Source organism: Sinohyriopsis cumingii, chromosome 5 (assembly GCF_028554795.1).
Source record: "Sinohyriopsis cumingii isolate HCF-2022 chromosome 5, ASM2855479v2, whole genome shotgun sequence".
NCBI classification, from domain to species: Eukaryota; Metazoa; Mollusca; class Bivalvia; order Unionida; family Unionidae; genus Sinohyriopsis; species Sinohyriopsis cumingii.
The window spans coordinates 125,267,839-125,287,044 of record NC_142965.1 but is presented as its reverse complement, the minus strand read 5'-3'; the positions used below and the strand labels follow the sequence as shown (position 1 = coordinate 125,287,044).

The following is a 19,206-nucleotide window of genomic DNA, read 5'->3' as shown; positions in this document are numbered from 1 at the left end:
CAGTGGTTAATAAGTGCATGTATAAATATAATAAGTACATGTACAAATATTCTCTAACTGCTGTGGTTAATAAGTGCATGAATAAATATTCTCTCACCGCAGTGTTTAATAAGTACATGTATAAATATTCTCTAACTGCAGTGTTTAATAAGTACATGTATAAATATTCTCTAACTGCAGTGGTTAATAAGTACATGTATAAATATTCTCTAACTGCCGTGGTTAATAAGTGCATGTATAAATATTCTTCACTGCAGTGGTTAATAAGTGCATGGATAAATATAATAAGTGCATGTATAAATATTCTTCACTGCAGTGGTTAATAAGTGCATGTATAAATATAATAAGTGCATGTATAAATATTCTCTAACTGCAGTGGTTAATAAGTGCATGTATAAATATTCTCTAACTGCAGTGGTTAATAAGTACATGTATAAATATCCTCTAACTGCTGTGGTTAATAAGTACATGTATAAATATTCTCTAACTGCTGTGGTTAATAAGTGCATGTATAAATATTCTCTTACTGCAGTGGTTAATAAGTGCATGTATGAATATTCTCTAACTGCAGTGGTTAATAAGTACAAGTATAAATATTCTTTAACTGCAGTGGTAAATAAGTGCATGTATAAATATAATAAGTGCATGTATAAATATCCTCTAACTGCAGTGGTTAATAAGTGCATGTATAAATATGGTCTAACTGCAGTGGTTAATAAGTACATGTCTACATATTCTTTAACTGCAGTGGTTGATAAGTACATGTATAAATATTCTCTAACTGCAGTGGTTAATAAGCACATGTATAAATATTCTCTAACTGCAGTGGTTAATAAGTGCATGTATAAATATAATAAGTGCATGTATAAATATAATAAGTACATGTATTAATATTCTCTAACTGCAGTGCTTAATAAGTGCATGTATAAATATTCTTTAACTGCAGTGGTTAATAAGTGCATGGATAAATATCCTCTAACTTCAGTAGTTAAAAAGTACATGTATAAATATTCTCTAACTACAGTGGTTAATAAGTGCAAATATAAAACTGCATTCTCTATCTGCTGTGGTTAACAAGTACATGTATAAATATTCTTTAACTGCAGTGGTTAAAAAGTACATGTATAAATATTATCTAACTGCAGTGGTTAATAAGTGCAATTATAAAATTGTATTCTCTATCTGTTGTGGTTAATAAGTGCATGTCTAAATTTCCTCTAACTGCAGTGGTTAAAAAGTACATGTATAAATATTCTCTAACTAGAGTGGTTAATAACTGCAATTATAAAATCACATTCTCTATCTGTGAACAAGTATATGTATAAATATTCTTTAATGGCAGTGATTAATAAGTACATGTATAAATATCCTCTAAATGCAGTGGTTAATAAGTGCATGTATAAAAATTCTCTAACTGCAGTAGTTAATAAGTACATTTATAAATATCCTTTAACTGTAGTGGTTAACAAGTGCATGTATAAATATTCTTTAACTGCAGTGGTTAATTAGTGCATGTATAAATATTCTCTAACTGCAGTGGTTAATAAATGTATGTATAAAAATTCTCTAAGTGCAGTAGTTAATACGTACATTTATAAATATCCTTTAACTGCAGTGGTTTACAAGTGCATGTATAAATATTCTCTAACTGCAGTGGTTAATAAGTACATGTATAAATATTCTCTAACTGCAGTGGTTAATAAGTACATGTATAAGTATTCTTTAACTGCAGTGGTTAATAAGTACATGTATAAATATCCTTTAACTGCAGTGGTTAACAAGTGCATGTATAAATATTCTTGAACTGCAGTGGTTAATAAGTACATGTATAAATATTCTTTAACTGCAGTGGTTAATAAGTGCATGTATAAATATTCTTGAACTGCAGTGGTTAATAAGTACATGTATAAATATTCTTTAACTGCAGTGGTTATTAAGTGCATGTATAAATATTCTCTAACTGCAGTGCGTAATAAGTGCATGTATAAATATTCTTTAACTGCAGTGGTTAATAAGTACATGTATAAATATTCTTTAACTGCAGTGGTTAATAAGTACATGTGTAAATATTATCTAACTGCAGTGGTTAATAAGTACATGTATAAATATCCTTTAACTGCAGTGGTTGATAAGTGCATGTATAAATATTCTTTAACTGCAGTGGTTTTTAAATACATGTATAAATATCCTTTAACTGCAGTGGTTAATAGGTGCATGTATAAATATTCTTTAACTGCAGTGGTTAATAAGTACATGTATAAATATCCTCTAACTGCAGTGGTTAATAATTGCATGTATAAAGATTCTTTAACTGCAGTGGGTAATAACTGCACTTATACAGATTTGGTTAACATGTCAGCTTCTGGGTAGCATATCTATGGAATGACATACGATTGCGACCAAGTTCATTTTGGCACGTATTTTCTTTGAAAACACGGATATCATATCATATGTTTCTAATGATTGTAATTCGCGCTTTTCATCGCAGACATTCGCAGACATTTGCTTTAATATAAGGAGGGAGCATTGCTGGCTTCTTTTCTTTATCTTGACTATTCCTTATAAAATTTACAATGCGAGATGTAGATTAAAGAGCGAAAAAGACATCAGAATTTAGTCTGCCTCCACGAAACAAACATATTTTCATTTTCTTTTTTCTATTAGAATGTGAGTCATGAAAAACTGCCTATACAGATCAATTTGTGATTTCCTTCTAATTGACATGCAGCTCTCTATTTTAACGCCACTTTAAAAGAATCTACAAAGACCATTGCTAAGTTATTATTCATCTCGATGAACTATTTCCCAACATTTGTTTACTTATCTGTCGTTAATCTTGCTGCCTTTGTCCTCTTTGTGTGTGGCTGTATTTATTTTTCTTTTTTCCTCAATGATACACACTAACTCTAAACGTTTGGAAATGGATGCTAGAAGGGGTACTTCTGAAAATTAAGAGAAAAATAACTCAGACTAAAATACATCAGTAATGACAACTTATTTAGCATGTAAATCCAAAAAGACGGCAAAATACCGAAAATATCTGCTAGCTTCCAGCATCTTCTTATATTGTAATACATAGCAGGTGTAAGTGAAATGCATACACTATGGGCTGTGTCCTTGGGAAGGTGTTACTGGTAGAGGCTAGGCGTGCTGCACCGTCTCCATAAGCTGAAAATGATATTCACCTGCCAGTAATAAGATTTTCACTAGGTTTTGTTGTGTACATTTACAAACAAAACAAAACTCTGAGACAGACTTACGCTGAAATAATGTGGATATGTTTCATTTCTTGGTTTGATGGCATTTTAAACTAGAAGCGTAAACACACATTCATCGTGATCCTAAAAGTGGCATGATTGTGGCTAGTATGAAAACAGCTTCAGGCCATATCCCTCCAGTCTGCTAGTCGACATTTGCTAAGTTACCAAGCTCATGACAACCGGCTGATAACAATTATCAGTATCATGATTTTGATTCATCTACAATGCTATATAATTGATATGCGGTTACTAGAAACACCAAAATACACTGAAAAACCGAAATACACCGAAAGACACACCGAAATACACATGCATTTACATGTACTCTCTGTATATATCGGTTTCCACACACAAATTATTATTTGTTTTTGTTTGAATGATAATATAAAGCAAAATAAAATAATATTTATATGATTTTGATACGATTTATTTACTTTTTTCCTATTTCCTATTAAGAGTTAGTATTAGGACTGGTCGGCCTGGTGTCAGGATAATTTGACTGGGTCAGACATGATGATACATGTCTGCTGTTGTTGTTGTTGTTCTACGGTTTTAACGCCATTTTTCAGCACAAGATAGGCTATACATGGAGGCCAGTATAACTGGTGGAGGAAGAACCCTGGAAAACCCAGGGAAGAACCACCGACCCACGAGATGCTACTTGCAGGCTTTCCCACGTACCCACGTTAGCCGAACCTTGGACTCGATCCCACACAGAGGTGAGATGGCAGTGATCCGGAACGTTGAGCGCTTTAGACCACTCAGCCACTCGGGACCCCTACATGTCTGCAGCATGATGCCCCAGTGTTAGACATCACTCTAAACTGCCATGCTGTAGACATGATAGCGATATGACTGAACTTTTCTTTAAAGTTATGTTAAAAATCCATGTCACACACACACACTTCCTCTTAGGAATCGTTCATCGAGAAAACTGTATACTATATTTAACTAACACTAAATAAAATATTAAGAAATATCCCATACTAACATGCACAAGTAAGGAGAAAATAACCTTAAAATCCATACACTAATAACATCCAACAAAACTGACTTCCAGTTATCAACACAATTATCAGAATAAATACATAAACATAAAAAAACGAGCACATAGCTTCAAGAGCCACAACTGTATGTGTTGGTTCTGTCATTGTCCCATAAATTCATGTGTCCACATTGCAGTCTGTTGGCCAGTATAAAAGATCTTAAAATTCCAAGACTTTGATCAAGTGTCTAATTGTTACATCGAAACAAGTGAACTTTTGACATCTATTGATGACTAAAAGATGTACGTACATGAATATGTCTTCTCTGGAATTGTGTCAATGTCACGGTGATTGCCAGAGCATCAGCAGCCCATACATATGCAGATCTAGAGAGAAAAGGAAACTGTGATAGAATGCTTAAAGTATTTAACTTTGACCTTGATACCAGCTCAAAATGGTACATAAGACACTTTTTAGCGATAATGAGGAAGTATCTCAAGCTGTATCCCTAAAACTAAAAAGACTTTAAAGCTATAGAGTAGAAAGGAATGTATGATGGAAAATATTACATATTGATATATGACCTTGACCTTGAATGTAGGATCACCAGTGTGCTACAGAACACACTTTCTACTGATGCTATATCAGTATACCAAGTTTCATCTATTAACCTCTAACAGCTATGGAGTTGTAACCCGTATGGAAAGTGATGAAAAGTTTAAGACATTAGTCATTCACCTTAACCTTGAAGATAGGATGTCCAACATAAATTTTTTATATAACCTTCTAATGGAATTGTAAAAATATACCAATATTCAAGTTTTTCCAGTAGATAATTTGGATAATTATACATAAAATAATCCTGAATGATTATATTAATATTAACAACTGTAATGTGAACAATATTAAAGAATACCTTTCGTTATCAACAAATGCATATTTGTATCTTACTCCACCCCTTCCAGCTACAAATTATTCCAGTAGAAAATTTAGATAAATATGCACAATAATAATCATGAATGACAATATTACAATTGTAATGTGAACAATATTAAAGAATACATTTTATTATGAAGAAATACAAATTTTATATAAATGAATCGTATCATGAATTGCCGAAAGTAAAACCAAATGTTTTCTATTGCTTAATTGTTATTCTAGAGACATCATTAAATAAATATTTTTCACTAAGTATAATTAACTCACAAATGAACCGGGTTGTTTTATGGTCTTTGATAAAACAACTTTAAATAAACTAGAAAGATATAGAAATGGATTCGATACGTTCTATTTTTATTCCTGATGGTATGGAACAATTTTTATTATTATCAGCAACAAAAATATTCATTTTAGTCATCATAACAGCTCATTTTTTAAAAGGATAAGAATGGTTTAAAACAATAAAATGATTTACAGAAATAATGAAACCGGATGGCAACCCTACTAGGGAAAAACATATTGAAACAATTTCAAAACCAAAACTTTTACAATGCATCACCCAAAATATTCTGTTCACCCAACAAGCACAGAAGAACAAGCTCTATCAAAATCACGGATAACACTACTACTTAAGATCTTCCAATCTTCTCCACTATTTATGTTTTCACTTATCGCATTAAATACGGGACATTTTAATATTTGTCCCAGATGTACCTATGGACCTAACATGTGTATCATCTAAGTATGTTTCAACGGATTAAAGTAGACATCTTAATATATTCTACAGGTATTTGAATTTTAATAATAATAATAATAATAATAATAATAATAATAATAATAATAATAATAGTAATAATAATAATAATAATAATAATAACAAAAACAATGATGACGATAATAAAAATGCTGTTTCCATTAAAATAAAAGTCATTGTCATCATCATCATTATGCATTTGTGTACATGTTAAAGATGTAGTGTCTGGACATCTTCAGTGAATGAATCAATGATACACCTACTAATGCCTTCGACTTTTGATTGAAACATCTGGCAAATTTGAAAAAAGGAGTTATGAACATAGCTAAGAAAACTATTAGGTACAGAAAACCATTCCATATAAAGAACACATGTCAATAAACGACTACTTTATCCATTCTTTTAAAAGAGCTACATACAAAGTCGAAATTGTGTGAAGAATCTGTTCCAGGGTCAGCCATTACATCGCAATGCTGGCATACTACTGGAATCAGTTCGCCATTTGTTTGATCATAGTGATGCGATATCGCGTTTGAACAAAACCTTTCATCTGGATACACAGTGAATATATATCACATGACTGCTTGGCCTTCGATATTATATCGTGTGATAACAATCATCGTGACCCACAAATTCATGATATCGGTCGGCTAGGAAAATATTGTAAAAGTAGTAAATTATCAATACAGTAAACCCTCGCTATAACGAACCTTGATATTACAGATTCAGTAATATGTAGCAAACACCCACATCAAGACTTCAGAGAGGATTTATACTCAAGTTCCTCACCATTACCAAATATTCCCATGAACACGAAGGTTTACTGTATCATGATCATATTGCATATGTGATGTTGGCTTTGAATTCTCGAATCGCATGAATTTCAAGCTCAGAACTCCAAAATTTAGATAAGACACTAACCATATCTACATCGTTTAGTTAACTAAATTAAAAGTCCTGCAAATTCAGTCATTCCAACTTTACTATGAAGAAAGTTATAGAACGTCATTTTTCCCCCAGGAGCTAGTGGCTGAGTATAGTGCTTAAATATCATTCCAGGAAACAAAATGTCTGGTTTCAAAAAGGGAACAAATACTTTGTTTATGGCAGTTGAATGTGGCAATCCTTAGGAAGTAAAAACGAAGAAACTAACCTAACCAAGAAAAGCTTTCAATGGTAGATATTTTAAAATATAGGTTTAGGTGATTTAAAAGAAAACAAATCTGTAATGAAACATGTTTAGAGATGACGTTTTCTTGGTGAATAAGTGAGCGATGGTCGTACAGTTTAGTCACACAGGATTTTGTATTCCTTTACTAGCTTTCTTCTGACCACTATCAGTATATAAGATAAAAGTGTTCAGATCATCCTTGGAAAGTCTGTAAAATGTCTTGTGTGTTTGTCGAATGAAAATATATTATTTTTGCATAATGACTGGTGTCATGGAATATGTTATCATTCACGTCAGTTTGCAAATCCTCTGTCAGTATCTGTGCATGAAAAAATAGTATCCGTCGTTCTATCACAGCATTTGACATTCAGTTTCTTGAAGTGGGATTCGTAAATTAATCGTTAGGATAACAATAGCACTGTAACAAGATGATACATTGAAGAACGCTTTCTAATATTTTGTGCAGAATAAGATCTTTTCAATATGAGCATATTACTCGTAAAGACAGCAAGCACAAAAAATAAAGCTTGTCTATTAATTGTTCCAATTATGAAAATGTAGATTCCCCAGTGAAAGAGATCAAATATGTGAAGAAATGTGTTGCATATTGTCCACGTCTTATTCTCTAATGCATATTGCACGGATTTTGGACATGACCTGTATATTTTCTTTATGATGGTTTGTACATTTAATTGACTGAAGACTGAGTGTTTCATACATGCGTGCGTGCGTGCGTGCATGCATGCATACCTACATTCATGCATACAGACATCAAGATATGGGAGAAAAGATCTATAAAACGTCTTAGACATCTTTAAAGCAATATATGCTTCATATATATATATATATATATATATATATATAGAGAGAGAGAGAGAGAGAGAGAGAGAGAGAGAGAGAGAGAGAGAGAGGGGGGGGGGAGAGAGAACTACAAATATACACCAAACAGATCGAAAAGTGCTATTCCTGGATGCTATGGGAGTATGCTTGTTAATAGTAGGCATCATTAATATTTAATGCAAGTAATAATATGACACAAATTAGAGGACCTTTAATTCATACTCTACAGAGATTTGAACCCAACTCCGCAGGTAAACTGACTTGTGTGTACAGGCAAGGTGATGGGAACCGTCCTCCCGCAAAACCTGGGTTCGAATATCAGTAAAGTACGAAATAAAACACAGGTTTACGAATATTTCAACTTCGTTCAAATTACAATCTGACAGATATTAGATGGTCCATGGCAAGACATCTTAAAGAAACGAAGGAAAGTGGCCAATTGTTTGGAACTATTTTGTTCTACTCTTTAGATAATTATATATCTGCCAAGGGATAATATACAAAACAAGGTAGTAAATAGCCAAATAGCAGATGCGATTGCTTCGGAGTGATAGTCTAGAGTGGTAATGCGACTGCTGTTTCACACTTTCAAACCAGAGTCTGATATGTCACTATTTAGCAATAATCCAGGTTATGCTATTTATACTTGCTTCATGTCCGATGCCCAGTTAAAATATTTGTAGAAAGAATGGAACAGTTGTATATAGCTGTCAAATATTTTTCCCTGTGAACAATGCGAGAAAGTAACAACATTATTTCTTGAGAAGATCAACATTTTGTTATTATTTTTTTGTTATTATTTTATTTTTATACTGCAGATGGCGAATATTTCATTTATGAATTGTATTTATTTCCGACTTCCTCGATTTAGTAATCACGATTGTTTTGTTTTATGCTAACGTCGTTTCTTGCTATTACGCTGGTCGTCGACATTCCGCTTTTAGTGAATAGTATGTCTTACTATCACTGCCAAACTTTTAAACAGCTTCACTGTTTTAAAATATATTTTCAACCCTGTATTGCCGGATTTTGTGGAATATCTCTTCAATTTCTAAGTTTATTTTCATAAATCAAAGCATTACTAATATAATGGTAGCTTCAGGTTTTGTATAGTGATACAAGTTAAAGCTTTCCACACGCCCATGTCTATGCTCGTCATCACAAGCGAGCCCGTAACAGTAGATGCCATCACGTGTCATGGCTTGTTCTGTCTTCGAAAATACAATTCCAGGGTCACGTATAGGAGAAATATCCATGACGAACCCCTTCCCCACCCCCTTAGCGAAGTTACCACAATCTGTCTCAACATATTGTGATGAGAGCGGAAAGGCATGTGGGTACATCAGTAACCAAACAAACCGCTATTATCCTGCTACTCGCAGTTCTAAATCCCGAAACAAAGGATGTATGTATGCTTGCGAGTGTAACCCCGTGAGCCAAACCAGTGCAGTTCTCATGAAGCGTCCACATAATATCAAAACACCCACTGCAAAGCAGATTGATATTCGCTGGCAAAGATGCTGGCAGACAGATCAACTCATATATAAGCAAGTATAACCGGTGTGAATTGTGGCAGCAATCGCACTGACTTAATTTGTATAATTCGTATAATCAAGAAAATGGACAATTTCTGTGTGTCTTTAGTTCTCAAGGAGGAAACAGCGATTTCTTGAGTTCAGCAAGAAATAGAGTATTCTGTCGACCCTATCATTTTCAAACAAGAAGCGAGTATTTCTTGCCTTCTACAAGTAAATACCAAATTGAAATCCATTGATGTGAAAAACGAATCATATTGTCGTTGGCAGTGTTAATCAATATTCTTGGTCTAGAATTACCAATCTATGTATGCGAACGTAAGGCAACCTTGGACAAAGATAATGTTTGAGCCATATTGTATTCTTTCTTACAACAGCATGACGAAATTCCTCCATACACAACTAGAACAGATTGTAGCTTTGCAGCCTGGAATAAAATTTCGCTTTAATATTGACTCTTAATAAATTATATCCACAAGCATCTCTAGCATTTAACATAAAGCTTCTCTTACTCCCTTGGTTAATAACTGCAAGCATAAAAATTATCCAACAACCAGAGATTTACTTTATCGACTCAGTTCCAGGGATACAATCCATGTGGTCGCACACAGTTGGAAATGCATTCTGGCAGTTAAGGAACTGTTAATTTTGGTGTGTTTGTTTCTTTTGAATCGCAGAAAATATTATCAAGAATGACATGTTTGTATACAAAGTGTTCTTAGAAAAGAAATTGAATTGAATATCAGTCTATCACCATTGAGAAGTTTCATTTTCACGATGGTGAAATTACTGCTTCCAATTTTTTTAAATGTAAAATCAGTTACACTCGCTCACACAGAGATATATATACAAGACAGTTGTCATTTCAACCGCTTCGGTGGCCTAGCGTTTAGAGCGTCAGCCTCTAACGCGGGAGGTCGTGGGTTCGATTACCGGTCGAGTCATACCAAAGACCTACAAAAATGGTACTAACAGCTGCTTCGCTTGGTGCTCAGCATTAAGAGGTTAGTGTTAGGACTGGTCAGCCTGGTGTCAGGACATGATGCCCAAGTGCTAGACATCACTATAAGCTGTAACATTGCAGATATAGTGGCAATATAACTGAAATTTTTTAAAAGCTACGTGAAAAATCCAAATCACACACATGCACATACACAGTTGTCATTTCCAAATTTGTTATTTTTATTATGAAATATTGAACGTAAATTAGGTTCATTGGATATGAAGATAGTGATTGAGTTTCTACTGTATATTGTTTTTAATGAGTTAATTAAATGTGTGCTATTTTAATTGAAGAAAAATAAATGAATAGGTCTTTAAAATTTATTTATATATTTTAAATATTTGTTTAGCTTTTTGTGAACTCATTTCACAAATGTACATGCTAATTAAATGTGACTTTTCCATATTTAACTTTACTTGCAGTTTTTTCTAGTATTTAATGATTTCATTAAACTGCAAGGCATTTGACATCTCTTCTGTAGTCTTCTGGGACATTAAACTGCATTTTTTATTTGGAAATAGTATTTTTTGCAGTTTTTCTGTGTTGTTTTATGACATCATTAAACTGGATTATTAATGTGATTAGTTTACTGTAGTTTTTTGTGACATCATAAAAATGGTTACCTCATTTAAATATTTCGGCAAATTTCACTTCCATTTTCACTACATTTTAACTGCAGTTTGATTTTTATGATGGCTAAAAATACTGCTATGTGCAAGTTGTTAACATTTACAAGTTTAGCTGCTATTGAGCTGAAATTTAACTGATCTCAAAGAAACTTGTATAAAACTGCAAGTTTACAACACTTCTTTCTGCCAAGTTTAATCAGTAAAATCAATTAGGAAAACCTGAGAAATTCTTTTCCATTAAAAATTAAACCTTATGCAAAATGCAAAACTATAGAGTACCACCATAGGTTTGATTTTTAAGGAAAAATAATGACGACATTTAGCAATGAAATGTCAAGCACGTACAATGCACTGTCGAGGACACTTCCAACTACATGTACTTCCATCTGTTAACAGTTTTATTGGTCTTTGAGACTGTTACCATTTTGATAACCCCTTAAAACCAACACCGAACTACTTAGTGTTCCGTCCTCATGAATTTGATACGCAGTGTAGCATGTAGCCTATTCATATGTTAATGGTATCAACAGTGAAGGAAAGTTCCAATTCTAAACACGAAAAAGATAAATTGTGTGAGCTCACTAGACTGCATTTCAAATTCTGAAATTTTAGATCACACTCACGAATCCATTTGTAAGACACTCCTTTCTTCAACAAAGAGTTAATGGCACTGAAATGTGGAATGAATTTATGATGCTTGTTAAATATCCCAAGCACTCATTGATGTTCCTTTCAATTTGGTGGTTCAAGATACTGTTTTGAAAAATCTCTTATCACTGCATGGATGTATACTGGCTTAGGAAATTTAGTGTCCTAAAAATAAACATTCTGATTTTGCAAACCAACCATTTTTGGGTCCTAGCTTAAAATCTGAGCTCTCAAGTTTGCTCAGTGCCTTTTGTTTCCCCTGGAAAAATACCCATCTGTAGAAATTTATTTACTAAACTATGGTCTAGAGATACATGTTTTATGAAATTAGGTGTACATCATGAATGTCATGCCTAAAGTCTTGAGTTTGGGAATTTAAAAATCAGAAATCACAACAGAACCTGTATGAACTATTCCTATTTTAATGTTATTGACATTTGTTATGGGTTTATTAGATTTTGCAACATGGACAGTTCTCGGAACAGCTTATATTTATGGTACAGTAGTGATTGTATCCTGTCTTGTAGCTGATGATGCAAAACATGTGTTTTGACAGGTGGTAAATGAAATGGATGCTGGTTTGTTAAAATAGCCAAAGGTTTTAAATGAATTTGGTTTTGAACTAATTTGGCATACATAAGCCCAGGATTGTCATCTGTCACAAAAACATTTTTTATGTTTATGCAATCATGATAAACTTTATTTACATTGTTATATAACAGCTGAGGATATAAAGATAAACATATTACAGCTTATGCTTATTTAAATGAGCATCATCACAATTTACCAATTTGTTTGGTCTGCAAGTGCTCTTTTCTTTCTCTCAAATAATTTATACATGTGGCAGTTGTATAAATCTGCATCAACAGAATTGTTGTACAATATGATGTTAGTCAATATTGCATGCTTATTGACATAAAACAATCTCATTACAATTGCTAAGTATTTTCATACTGACAGTTCAGACTGGATGACAAGTAACAAGGCCACAATCAATTTTTTTTTGGTGAAATATCTCCATGATCATGATATACACCTTGCATACCAACTTGAACATCATTATGGCTCAGTTGTTTGCTTTATATAACAACACATTCCAAGTTAGAATTTGTGTTGGTTTTCAAACATGAAAATGAATTAGTTTTTACTAAAGTCAAATATAATACTGTTGTCAGATCTAGTCAGTACCTAGCTTAAGCAGCATCTAAGCAAACACTCTACTTGACTTGTGAGCTTTCATGATAAATTACTTGAATGCTGACTGTCCCAGCATGCTGGCCATTGGTACCTGATGACTGAAAACTCACCACGTCTGATGTACTTATATCATAAAATGGTTTTGCTATAACATGTATGGTACAGCCAGCGACTAACAAAGCTGTTGCAAAAATGTTACCAATTCTTTTCCCATTTTATTATGCAATTACTATCATGTGATACTGATTCTTTTAAATCTTCATTTACTTATGCTGAAGTGTTTATATCACATGAGAATCATCACGCTGACACACTATTATCTCAGTTGAATGTTTTCTTATAAAACTGCACACAGTCGTGGGCCTAATGGTTCATCTGGAATCACAATAGATGTACGTATGCTACATCTGGTTGATTATTACCATTACCTGATCAATTTCATCTTGCCTTGACATCTGTATCAATACTTGTATGGAGGCAATTCAGCACTAACCGGTAATGTTGCTTGGAGGATTCTCCAAAATGTGTTAATCTGTCAGCAAATATTCAATATGACTTTAATGTTGAGGCATTCTTGATGCAGTTGAAACTGCAGCAAATGATGCCTACTGGTGATCAGTATCAGTGGGCTTCTGTTTTATATGTATTTAGAGCAATACAGTACTTTTCCATTTTTCTTGCTCTGACAAAAAAGTGAGTTGGGCTGAAAGTCTTGTCATAACCTTATATATAACTTTTCTTCAACTTTTGACTAATTATTTTCTTCAGCTATTAAATTTCAGTTTTCCTTTCTGTAACAACTAGGATTTATCAGGTAAGGGGTAAAATGATATAAGAGTTGGACCTTGTACATGCAGGTTCAATTGCAGAACAGTAAAGACTTTGACTGGGAGTCGATGTCTGCATGTAGGAACTTCTTCACCAATTTCGTTTACAACTGCAGGTTGCTGAATGTTAACAGTTTGTGTTCTAGTCATACTTGTATTGTAACCATTGTCCATTTGCAGGTTGCTGAATGTTAACAGTTTGTGTTCTAGTCATTCTTGTATTGTAACCATTGTCCATTTGCATGTTGCTGAATGTTAACAGTTTGTGTTCTAGTCATACTTGTACTGTAACCATTGTCCAGATGATGGCAGTGCTGAAGTCTCATTATGATCATTATTATATTCAGCAGGATTTAAAACGTGTCTTTAATCTGGGTTCAGTTACAGTGCAATTGGTATCAAACTCGAAATCTTTTTGTCTGTTTTCTTCATTTCCAATGTTTTCTTGATACAAATACATGCTGACATTTAATTGGTCAAGGGATAAAATGAATACTCCTGAAAGTGTTTCTTCTTTTATTTTTTATTTTTTTATATTTTAGATTCTTTTGAATTTTCTTACCAAAGAGTTCTCCCTGAGGAGGTCAGTCCAAGTCAGGTACACACCGGTAATTAGGAAGGGAACCAACTTAGTATGATTGAATCACAACCATGAAATTGAGTTATCACCCTTTATCTACAACACTTTTCTAATGAACCATATAAACTCAGTATTACATAATGATGATGCTGTAGAAAAACCAAACATTAATAGCAGTGTTTTATGTGAACTTTTGATATTCCTGCCAAACTGTGCTTACATGACAAGGGTTGAAATGAAAACTATGTTGGAATAGTCTGCAAATGTGTAAACTCCATCGCAACTTGCATACTTGGAATGTGAGAAAATGTTGGTTTTACAACATGTATAAATTCTTCATTGCAATCCATTGTTGATAATCTGCTCCATGCCTTCATCACCTGTGGCTTCCAGTGCAGAGATTCCTTGTTTTTCATGGGTAAACATTATATAAAACAAATATACATCCCCAACACTGCATTACACCACCTGCACATCATTACACCACCTTACACCACCTGCACATCATTACACCACCTGCACAACATTACACCACCTGCACATCATTACACCACCTGCACAGCATTAAAAGTGCCAGTTTGATTAATCAGTAAGTGAATGTACTTGGAAGACAAACTGAAAGATTGGTTTATTCATGCAGCGTGAATATATGTTTGACCACAATGAGACAAAGATTCCTTGCGCTTACTGTAATTGGTTAAGCAGCTGTATGAATATTTATTGAGAATTAGGGAATCTCCATACACGCGGCCACGGTGATACGGAACATAAAATATATCCCATGACTTGCAACTATGGTACAAATTTAGTTATTATGTTACAGTATAATTTCTTTTATAATCTGCTGTATCTAACTTGGAAATGTCACTATTTACCATGTTTACTCCTCAGAGTGATATAAATAATAATATCTTTTGAATTCTTTACTACTTTTGCAGATTACAGTGGCAGTGTACTGGCTGGTTGGCCTTATTTTAGCAGCTACATACGACCTCACATGTCACCACTTCTGGCGCTTCATGCAACCAATCAAATGCAACAGTATGCAAGTGTTCAGAGGACTCAGAGAAACGTCTGGTCGTGGATTGTTCACATTCAACGCACACGGAAGTCCCTGAGCTTCCCAGAAATGCAGTCATTCTCATTCTCAGCCACAATGAGTTGCAAGTATTGAGGAATGGAACTTTTTCCACCCTGTCTCAGTTATTATATTGGTATCTAATTACATACGAGTAATCGAACTGGATGCATTTCAAGGTTTGGAGAACTTGCAGGAATTAATTCTTGATAGCAATATTCTTCCCTTATCAGCTCAGGTATTTCCAAAGGGCGTGTTCCGACATTTGACAAACCTTTCACATCTTTCTATGCAAGACATTATCAAAGACATTAGTCAGAGTCTTTCATATCCAGACGATGCCTTTGGTGATTTAACGTCACTGACAACATTAAAAATAGATGGAATTCCTCATCCAATGTTCGGATTTGGATTCAACAAGCTTACAAAGCTCAGAGTCCTTAACGTCACGCCAAAAAGATGTTTTCTGAACACCCTCTCAAATGAAACGTTTCTTCATTTAATGTCTTTAACTTATTTGGACATCAACGGTTGTCACATTGAAAGCATTCAACCGGGCACATTCTTTCCACTGCATAAACTTGAATATCTAGATATGTCTAACAATGAAAAGCTTGGTATGGATGGATTGTTGAATGCAACATTTGGACTCCAGAATAGCTCTATTTCCATCCTGAAGGCTAGAAAACTTTACCCAACTTTCCATATTGGAGTGTTTGTAAAAAATAATATATTTAAATTCTTACAAAATACAAATATTAGAGAATTATACGCGGACAGTAATAATTTTCAGATCATCGAAAACGGTTGGGCCGACTACTATCCCAGTTCATTAGAAATATTTTCAGTTCGAGACAATAGGTTTTCCTTTGGATTGTACCTATTTGAACTAACAAGCTGCAGTGGCATGAAAATTTTTTATGTGGATCAACAGAACACGGCACATAGCCCATTTTCTTCATCAGATAAATGATTGCAGTGGAAAAGAATGCAGAAGATGCAAGTTTCACATCTGATAGTGATTATGTACAGATGAAAAAAAATGTTATTCAGAAGAGATGCTGTACTTAAGGAAAATTTTCAGTATAATTTCTCTATCAATGTAGCAATAACTCAAGCTTATGAGATACATTTGAACAAAAACAAACAAAGGAGGGACAGTTTTCGTCAAGTCATAGAGCAGACTTCAAGCCTAATAAGTACTCGGGCAAGTGGCAAAGAAAAAGACTCTGCTGCAAGTTCTGAAAAAAATATATTCTGTTGGTTTCCACTTTCGTCTTCCTCCAGACTTACAAGAGTTTTATCTCCAAAGTTCAAATCTCAGATATGATATTATAGAGTTAATTCTTTTGAATAACTCGCTACAGACACTAAATTTATCAGGAAATGCACTATTCAAGTGGACAGGGCCTATAGTTGGTCTGAACAATCTCCAAGTATTAGATTTGTCAAACAACCTTTGTTCCGACATTGGGAAACATTTCTTTGAAAACTTCAATAGTCTTGAGATTCTTTTCATTGGACATAACCTTCTTGGCTATGTAATTGAGGAGGATATTGACGGAGAAATTTTTGACAACTTGAAGTCTCTCAAAAGATTAGACATATCAGACAATAGGATTTCATTTATACCTTCAAAGTTCTTCTTGGGTTTATTAAACCTGGAGATATTTAATGTCAGCAAGAATTTTCTGCAAACAGTCGATTTTGAGATCAACCACATGAAGAAAATTTCACAACTTGACTTTCAACAAAACTTACTGAGTTTAATCCCAGCTAACATAAGAAGTCACCTTTCTGATGTAAAATCTAACAATATTTCCATCTATTTGGAGGGAAATCCACTTAAATGTGACTGTGATGCCTTAGATTTTCTGAAATGGATAGATAACGAAAAAAGTCAAATAATGTTTGTCAACATTTACAACAACACTTGCAATTTCAATGGAATCATTAGATCATTTCGCAACCTAGCCATTCTCATTAACGATTTAGATAAAAAATGTGCTAACTACACTGCAGTCATTTTGATTGCCTCTATCTGCTTTGCTCTTTTATTATAATTACAGTAATAGGACTAATGTACCGACATCGGTGGAAACTTCGTTATTTTTACTACATGACCAAGAGAAGATACAGAGGTTATACTAGTTTTGATGAAGTCGACTCAGACAACTATCAATACGATGCATTTTTGTCCTATGCGGAAACCAATTTACGACTGGTAAGATTCACACTTCTTTCAAAACTGGAGGATGAAGGACTTCACATGTGTATTCACCACCGCGATTTTCTGCCAGGAGAGGCAATTTCTGCTAATATTGCCAATGCTATCCATTGCAGCAGAAAGACGGTAGTTCTACTCGATGATGACTTTCTTAGCAGCTACTGGTGTATGTATGAGCTAAACATTGCTAGAATGGAAAGCCTTTATTCGAGAAGAGGAGAAGATATTCTGGTGCTAGTTGTCAAGGAAGGAATAGACAAAAGTAAGCTTCCACTGGAGTTGTTGGACTTAATCCATAGGAATACGTACATAGAACTTCCACACGATCTTCAAGTAATTGATACATCAGGTATATGTGGCAGAATCAAGGATGCTATTTTAGGGTAGTTGGAAAACTAGTTCTTTTCAGTGTTTACTATGTATGTATGAAGAGAGAAAGATGAAATACTGAAAATTGGTGTAATGTCTCTGTCTGTTTGCCTTGGGTTCTATTATTTTTAACTTTGTTCTAATTCTCTTATTATGCATATTTGTATTTAACATTTTTGTAAGCATTATTTTATACTCAAGGTGAAAATTTTAAGCATTCAACATATTTTTTTAAATTTATGAATGTATCATATTCATATGTATTCACTTTTGAAAGTGTGCACATTTGGATAAAGAGACATGCAATATATTTTGACTTTTGTAACTTTAAGTGTGCACAGCAGAAACTATAAATTGTAAATAGTTTTACCTGATAGGCATACCTAGATTCAGACCCGACCAGAGGGGGTAGGCCATATGGCTTGGGCCCCAGCCCTTAAGGGGCCTTGAAAGTCTGAAAATGATAAATATACATCATTGTCTTATTAGTTGTCTTTTAAATCATTTGATTGTAAATTATGCTTGTTTGGCATTTAATTAATTTCCAAAATTTCAATATAACCAGGACCTAGGGGCCTCAAATTCTAGTGGCCTGGACCTCTCGCAGCCTCTTAAGGGGCCTGTCTGGATTATATTAATCCAATTACAAATAGGAACAAAAATACTTATGCAGCTCCCACCAGAACGAGCAATTGATTCTTTTACCAGGAAATGACAGTCAAAAATAATTCCAACTAGATTCAAACAACCCTTATAATACCTAAATGCAAGTATATGCATATGTCTTCACACTATAGTGTTCATCTATTCAAACCACAAGATTACTGCTGTTACAGATGCATAAACTCAGCATTGTAAATGTGAATCTTTTGGACTGTCAAATTTTTGGTGAAATTTTGAAAAGGAAAAAATTGCGATTGCCCGTGGTTGCTTTAAGAAAAGATGGCTTTGCTTCACATGGTTATGCATACATGCCATCCATTACACTTTTATCGTAATTATTATGCTTTTTTTCACCAAATAACATTTTCTGCTAAACAGTATATGGATTATGCTTTTCTGCTGCTTTAAAAAAAATTAAAATAAAGCAACAAACGTTGTTTTTGTCATTTTTATTATCATCTATTTAATTCTACTCATATAAATTTGAGAATATTCGTAAA

General features: G+C 33.7%; 1 pseudogene; it reads left to right on the top strand.

Annotated features, from left to right (window-relative positions):
• The window catches only part of LOC149800130 (toll-like receptor 4), an 80,381-nt pseudogene extending 62,167 nt beyond the window's left edge, over positions 1-18,214 (top strand).
• Positions 18,215-19,206: the final 992 nt, after the last annotated feature.